This window comes from Rutidosis leptorrhynchoides, chromosome 7, assembly GCF_046630445.1.
Source record: "Rutidosis leptorrhynchoides isolate AG116_Rl617_1_P2 chromosome 7, CSIRO_AGI_Rlap_v1, whole genome shotgun sequence".
Taxonomy (NCBI): Eukaryota; Viridiplantae; Streptophyta; class Magnoliopsida; order Asterales; family Asteraceae; genus Rutidosis; species Rutidosis leptorrhynchoides.
This window is the reverse complement of record NC_092339.1, coordinates 325528479-325537104: the sequence shown is the minus strand read 5'-3', so window position 1 is coordinate 325537104 and position 8626 is coordinate 325528479.

The window sequence follows — 8626 nt, the reverse complement described above, 5'->3', positions numbered from 1 at the left end:
AGAATGACCAAGAACACGGTGAACATTTGAGAAAGGTGTTAGAAGTATTGAGGAAGGAAGAATTGTACGCTAAGTTTTCAAAGTGTGCATTTTGGTTGGAAGAAGTTCAATTCCTCGGTCACATAGTGAACAAAGAAGGTATTAAGGTGGATCCGGCAAAGATAGAAACTGTTGAAAAGTGGGAAACCCCGAAAACTCCGAAACACATACGCCAGTTTTTAGGACTAGCTGGTTACTACAGAAGGTTCATCCAAGACTTTTCCAGAATAGCAAAACCCTTGACTGTATTAACGCATAAAGGGAAGAAATTTGAATGGAATGATGAACAAGAGAAAGCGTTCCAGTTATTGAAGAAAAAGCTAACTACGGCACCTATATTGTCATTGCCTGAAGGGAATGATGATTTTGTGATTTATTGTGACGCATCAAAGCAAGGTCTCGGTTGTGTATTAATGCAACGAACGAAGGTGATTGCTTATGCGTCTAGACAATTGAAGATTCACGAACAAAATTATACGACGCATGATTTGGAATTAGGCGCGGTTGTTTTTGCATTAAAGACTTGGAGGCACTACTTATATGGGGTCAAAAGTATTATATATACCGACCACAAAAGTCTTCAACACATATTTAATCAGAAACAACTGAATATGAGGCAGCGTAGGTGGATTGAATTATTGAATGATTACGATTTTGAGATTCGTTACCACCCGGGGAAGGCAAATGTGGTAGCCGATGCCTTGAGCAGGAAGGATAGAGAACCCATTCGAGTAAAATCTATGAATATAATGATTCATAATAACATTACTACTCAAATAAAGGAGGCGCAACAAGGAGTTTTAAAAGAGGGAAATTTAAAGGATGAAATACCCAAAGGATCGGAGAAGCATCTTAATATTCGGGAAGACGGAACCCGGTATAGGGCTGAAAGGATTTGGGTACCAAAATTTGGAGATATGAGAGAAATGGTACTTAGAGAAGCTCATAAAACCAGATACTCAATACATCCTGGAACGGGGAAGATGTACAAGGATCTCAAGAAACATTTTTGGTGGCCGGGTATGAAAGCCGATGTTGCTAAATACGTAGGAGAATGTTTGACGTGTTCTAAGGTCAAAGCTGAGCATCAGAAACCATCAGGTCTACTTCAACAACCCGAAATCCCGGAATGGAAATGGGAAAACATTACCATGGATTTCATCACTAAATTGCCAAGGACTGCAAGTGGTTTTGATACTATTTGGGTAATAGTTGATCGTCTCACCAAATCAGCACACTTCCTACCAATAAGAGAAGATGACAAGATGGAGAAGTTAGCACGACTGTATTTGAAGGAAGTCGTCTCCAGACATGGAATACCAATCTCTGTTATCTCTGATAGGGATGGCAGATTTATTTCAAGATTCTGGCAGACATTACATCAAGCATTAGGAACTCGTCTAGACATGAGTACTGCCTATCATCCACAAACTGATGGGCAGAGCGAAAGGACGATACAAACGCTTGAAGACATGCTACGAGCATGTGTTATTGATTTCGGAAACAGTTGGGATCGACATCTACCGTTAGCAGAATTTTCCTACAACAACAGCTACCATTCAAGCATTGAGATGGCGCCGTTTGAAGCACTTTATGGTAGAAAGTGCAGGTCTCCGATTTGTTGGAGTGAGGTGGGGGATAGACAGATTACGGGTCCGGAGATTATACAAGAAACTACCGAGAAGATCATCCAAATTCAACAACGGTTGAAAACCGCCCAAAGTCGACAAAAGAGCTACGCTGACATTAAAAGAAAAGATATAGAATTTGAAATTGGAGAGATGGTCATGCTTAAAGTTTCACCTTGGAAAGGCGTTGTTCGATTTGGTAAACGAGGGAAATTAAATCCAAGGTATATTGGACCATTCAAGATTATTGATCGTGTCGGACCAGTAGCTTACCGACTTGAGTTACCTCAACAACTCGCGGCTGTACATAACACTTTCCACGTCTCGAATTTGAAGAAATGTTTTGCTAAAGAAGATCTCACTATTCCATTAGATGAAATCCAAATCAACGAAAAACTCCAATTCATCGAAGAACCCGTCGAAATAATGGATCGTGAGGTTAAAAGACTTAAGCAAAACAAGATACCAATTGTTAAGGTTCGATGGAATGCTCGTAGAGGACCCGAGTTCACCTGGGAGCGTGAAGATCAGATGAAGAAGAAATACCCGCATCTATTTCCAGAAGATTCGTCAACACCTTCAACAGCTTAAAATTTCGGGACGAAATTTATTTAACGGGTAGGTACTGTAGTGACCCGAACTTTTCCATGTTTATATATATTAATTGAGATTGATGTTTACATGATTAAATGTTTCCAACATGTTAAGCAATCAAACTTGTTAAGACTTGATTAATTGAAATAGGTTTCATATAGACAATTGACCACCCAAGTTGACCGGTGATTCACGAACGTTAAAACTTGTAAAAAAACTATATGATGACATATATATGGTTATATATATAGTTAACATGATATTATGATAAGTAAACATATCATTAATTATATTAACAATGAACTACATATGTAAAAACAAGACTACTAACTTAATGATTTTGAAACGAGACATATATGTAACGTTTATCGTTGTAACGACATTTAATGTATATATATCATATTAAGAGATATTCGTACATCATAATATCATGATAATATAATAATTTAAAATCTCTTTTGATATTATAAACATTGGGTTAACAACATTTAACAAGACCGTTAACCTAAAGGTTTCAAAACAACACTTACATGTAACGACTAACGATGACTTAACGACTCAGTTAAAATGTATATACATGTAGTGTTTTAATATGTATTTATACACTTTTGAAAGACTTCAATACACTTATCAAAATACTTCTACTTAACAAAAATGCTTACAATTACATTCTCGTTCAGTTTCATCAACAATTCTACTCGTATGCACCCGTATTCGTACTCGTACAATACACAGCTTTTAGATGTATGTACTATTGGTATATACACTCCAATGATCAGCTCTTAGCAGCCCATGTGAGTCACCTAACACATGTGGGAACCATCATTTGGCAACTAGCATGAAATATCTCATAAGATTACAAAAATATGAGTAATCATTCATGACTTATTTACATGAAAACAAAATTACATATCCTTTATATCTAATCCATACACCAACGACCAAAAACACCTACAAACACTTTCATTCTTCAATTTTCTTCATCTAATTGAACTCTCTCAAGTTCTATCTTCAAGTTCTAAGTGTTCTTCATAAATTCCAAAAGTTCTAGTTTCATAAAATCAAGAATACTTTCAAGTTTGCTAGCTCACTTCCAATCTTGTAAGGTGATCATCCAACCTCAAGAAATCTTTGTTTCTTACAGTAGGTTATCATTCTAATACAAGGTAATAATCATATTCAAACTTTGGTTCAATTTCTATAACTATAACAATCTTATTTCAAGTGATGATCTTACTTGAACTTGTTTTCGTGTCATGATTTTGCTTCAAGAACTTTGAGCCATCCAAGGATCCATTGAAGCTAGATCCATTTTTCTCTTTTCCAGTAGGTTCATCCAAGGAACTTAAGGTAGTAATGATGTTCATAACATCATTCGATTCATACATATAAAGCTATCTTATTCGAAGGTTTAAACTTGTAATCACTAGAACATAGTTTAGTTAATTCTAAACTTGTTCGCAAACAAAAGTTAATCCTTCTAACTTGACTTTTAAAATCAACTAAACACATGTTCTATATCTATATGATATGCTAACTTAATGATTTAAAACCTGGAAACACGAAAAACACCGTAAAACCGGATTTATGCCGTCGTAGTAACACCGCGGGCTGTTTTGGGTTAGTTAATTAAAAACTATGATAAACTTTGATTTAAAAGTTGTTATTCTGAGAAAATGATTTTTATTATGAACATGAAACTATATCCAAAAATTATGGTTAAACTCAAAGTGGAAGTATGTTTTCTAAAATGGTCATCTAGACATCGTTCTTTCGACTGAAATGACTACCTTTACAAAAACGACTTGTAACTTATTTTTCCGACTAGAAACCTATACTTTTTTTGTTTAGATTCATAAAATAGAGTTCAATATGAAACCATAGCAATTTGATTCACTCAAAACGGATTTAAAATGAAGAAGTTATGGGTAAAACAAGATTGGATAATTTTTCTCATTTTAGCTACGTGAAAATTGGTAACAAATCTATTCCAACCATAACTTAATCAACTTGTATTATATATTATGTAATCTTGAGATACCATAGACACGTATACAATGTTTCGACCTATCATGTCGACACATCTATATATATTTCGGAACAACCATAGACACTCTATATGTGAATGTTGGAGTTAGCTATACAGGGTTGAGGTTGATTCCAAAATATATATAGTTTGAGTTGTGATCAATACTGAGATACGTATACACTGGGTCGTGGATTGATTCAAGATAATATTTATCGATTTATTTCTGTACATCTAACTGTGGACAACTAGTTGTAGGTTACTAACGAGGACAGCGGATTTAATAAACTTAAAACATCAAAATATATTAAAAGTGTTGTAAATATATTTTGAACATACTTTGATATATATGTATATATTGTTATAGGTTCGTGAATCAACCAGTGGCCAAGTCTTACTTCCCGACGAAGTAAAAATCTGTGAAAGTGAGTTATAGTCCCACTTTTAAAATCTAATATTTTTGGGATGAGAATACATGCAGGTTTTATAAATGATTTACAAAATAGACACAAGTACGTGAAACTACATTCTATGGTTGAATTATCGAAATCGAATATGCCCCTTTTTATTAAGTCTGGTAATCTAAGAATTAGGGAACAGACACCCTAATTGACGCGAATCCTAAAGATAGATCTATTGGGCCTAACAAACCCCATCCAAAGTACCGGATGCTTTAGTACTTCGAAATTTATATCATATCCGAAGGGTGTCCCGGAATGATGGGGATATTCTTATATATGCATCTTGTTATTGTCGGTTACCAGGTGTTCACCATATGAATGATTTTTATCTCTATGTATGGGATGTGTATTGAAATATGAAATCTTGTGGTCTATTATTATGATTTGATATATATAGGTTAAACCTATAACTCACCAACATTTTTGTTGACGTTTTAAGCATGTTTATTCTCAGGTGATTATTAAGAGCTTCCGCTGTCGCATACTTAAATAAGGACGAGATTTGGAGTCCATGCTTGTATGATATTGTGTAAAAACTGCATTCAAGAAACTTATTTTGTTGTAACATATTTGTATTGTAAACCATTATGTAATGGTCGTGTGTAAACAGGATATTTTAGATTATCATTATTTGATAATCTACGTAAAGCTTTTTAAAACCTTTATCTATGAAATAAAGGTTATGGTTTATTTTAAAAATGAATGCAGTCTTTGAAAAACGTCTCATATAGAGGTCAAAACCTCGCAACGAAATCAATTAATATGGAACGTTTTTAATCAATAAGAACGGGACATTTCACATTTCGCGTATTTATACGCGTATCGCGTATAATTTAAAACCTACGCGAATTGTGTGAATCTGGTCGTACAGTTTGAATTACAGGCATACGCGTTTCGCGTATACCATACACGATTCGCGTATGAAATATAAACTGTGACAAACAGTCTGTTACGAAGTTTAAATGTTTTTATGTATATTTTTTTATTTTATAATAATAATTCGTAAATAATAATAATAATATGTTTACAAGAAATAATAATGGGATAAAAGGGAGTGTTTACTTAAATGTGTCACCCCTAGGTCCATGGATTGTTTTGAGTTTTAAGCCTTATTAAAATGTTTTAGTATTAAACTTTATATTTTTCTTTCGAAAAAATATAAGGTTAAGACTAACTAATTAAAATCTAATTTTCATCGGATTCTTTTTAGATAGCTACTATTCCTTAAGTATTTAAATTGAGACCTAGCCTAGTTTTGACTTTCGCCAATACCCAAATTATAACGGCTTCCCTTTTTATAATTTCATTGTCATATAATTTATTGATATCACCCAAACCACCGAAGTTTATTTCTAAATTGGTGTTAATAACTTATCCATAAATTCGTCTAGATCATTTTTAATGTTGAAGCTTAATTTATGTAAATAAAAACAACTTTCTTTATTTAAATTTAATAAATTAAGTGGCAAGGGTTAAATACCTAATTACATAAAAATGGTTCTTTTAACTAGGCTCAATATTAAAAATACTAAAGTTACATTTTTAACTTTTACAAATGGTAACAATCCATTTCACTAGGGGCTCTACATTTAAGCAAACACTAGGGAAATTTAGCTATTCATTACACTAGGGTAAACATAAAAATATAGATATGCAAACATAATAACAACGCTAATTTTAACAGAGTAAACTTACTAAAATATCTTCACTTTCATTAACTTCAAACGGTAGGAAAATTACAATAATAACACCCCTTTCACGCGTACAATAACACCCTTAATCACGAACAATACCCCCTAAATAATTGAAACTAATTTTACAGAGTAATAAAATGACAATATATTTAACTATAGTAATTGTTGTATGTGTTGTTGTCTAATATTTTCTGTCCCCCTTTGATGTTCAACTAGTACTCCGTATTTAAAGCCTACAAGATGTAGTAGGTGATAGTTGATGGACTTCATCGCTGTATCTCAATTCTAAAAGAATTGATTTTTTAAAACATAAAGCAGCCACCCCATTCTGGAAACCTGGAAAGTAATCTGGCCTAACATTACGCGTTTCGTGTAGGTCTACACGATTGGCGTAAGACCAAAACACTACGCGTTTCGTGTGACTCTACACGATTCGCGTAAGAGTAAATAGCAGTTTTCATATTTTTATTTTCTCGTTTGTTCTTTGTTGATCCCGTATCGACGTATACAATTTTGAATGATTGTTGTAACTCTTTTCTTCAGTCTTCTTCGTTCTTGAAGTCGGATACACATTTTCTCGATATATATTTGATTTAAATTCATCGTTTATCGTCTTTTCTTCCAACTTCACCCTTTTGTTTACTTTAATCGTTTTTCTCATGAAATACGCATTGAACGTCTTTGTAGATGGTGAAAACCTATGAAATATAAATGATATTGCATCGAATAATATGTATGTTTAAAGCAATATCATATAACTCATAGGGAGTGTTGCCATGTTTCTTCACAATCAAAGACCTGTTTTAAGTATAACAAGCTGTATTAACAGCTTCTGCCCAGAATCTGAGTGCAACATTTGATTGGCATAGCATAGTCCTGGCTGCTTCAATAAGTGTTCTATTTCTTCTTTCAGCAACTCCATTTTGTTGTGGAGTTCTAACAGCAGAGAAATTTTGACCAATTCCAGACTCTTCACAAAAGTCAATTAGTGTAACATTTTTGAACTCAGTACCATGATCACTTCTCAATTGTTTAACAAGAACACCTTTTTGAACCTACTCTCTCTTGATTAAATTGATGATTTCTTCAGGAGCATCACTTTTTGCAGCTAAGAAAATAACCCAAGAAAACCTAGAATACTCATCAACAATTACCAGAGTATATCTTTTCCCACCCAGACTACTAGTGTTCATTGGACCAAACAGATCCATGTGTAGCATATGAAGTGGATCACTAATAGTAGCTAGGGTTTTTGAGGGAAACTTTGTTTTGGTCTGTTTACCCATAATACAAGCAGAACAAGGTTTATCTTTCTTGAAAGATTGTTGAGGCAAACCTCTAACAAGCTTCTTTTTGGAAAGCTCATTAATGTTTTTGAAATTGAGATGAGATAACCTTTTGTACCAGAGCCAATTAAGTTCAGGAACAGTCTGAGAATACAGACATGTTTCAATTCTAACATCAACAGAATCTAGATCCAGCATATACACATTTTGAACTCTCCAGGCTACAAGTGTTGGCCTTCCTTTTGGATCATAAATAATACCAGCTTTCTTTCTTATTCTAATCTCACAAACTTCATCAGCAATCTGACTCACACTTAGCAGATTATGCTTCAACCCTTCAACTAAAGCAACTTTCTTAAATGAAACACTTCCAGCTTTAACAGTACCATAACCAATAGTCTTTGCAACTGAATTATAACCATATCTTACAGAAGGACCTTTTTCTTCTACAAACCCTACAAGATACTCTTTGCATCCAGTCATGTGTCTTGAGCAGCCACTGTCCAAATACCACAAATTACCCTGCTACACAAGACACAAAATAAAAGAAAATGGTTAGTTTTTAAGGGGAACCCACTTTTCAGTGGGTTCAGTTGGAGTGCTCTTCACTCTTCAAACAAAAGCTTTGTTCCCAATCCAAATCAACTTGTCCTTAACTGTTTTCAAAAAATTTTCACAAACTTTAGGTTTCCATACCTTTTCAATTTCCCCAGGAAAACAAGATGTTCTTTTAACTAAAGGTTTTTCTTGACTCTTGATTTTTTCATTGAGTTTTGAAATTTTCCTTTTGAGTTTTTGGATAGTCTTTGCTTGTTTTGACCTTCTTTTAGTTGACCTTATTGGATCTGGACAAGTGTCACTATCAGAGGATGATTCAGAATCACTTTTGCTACTTGAC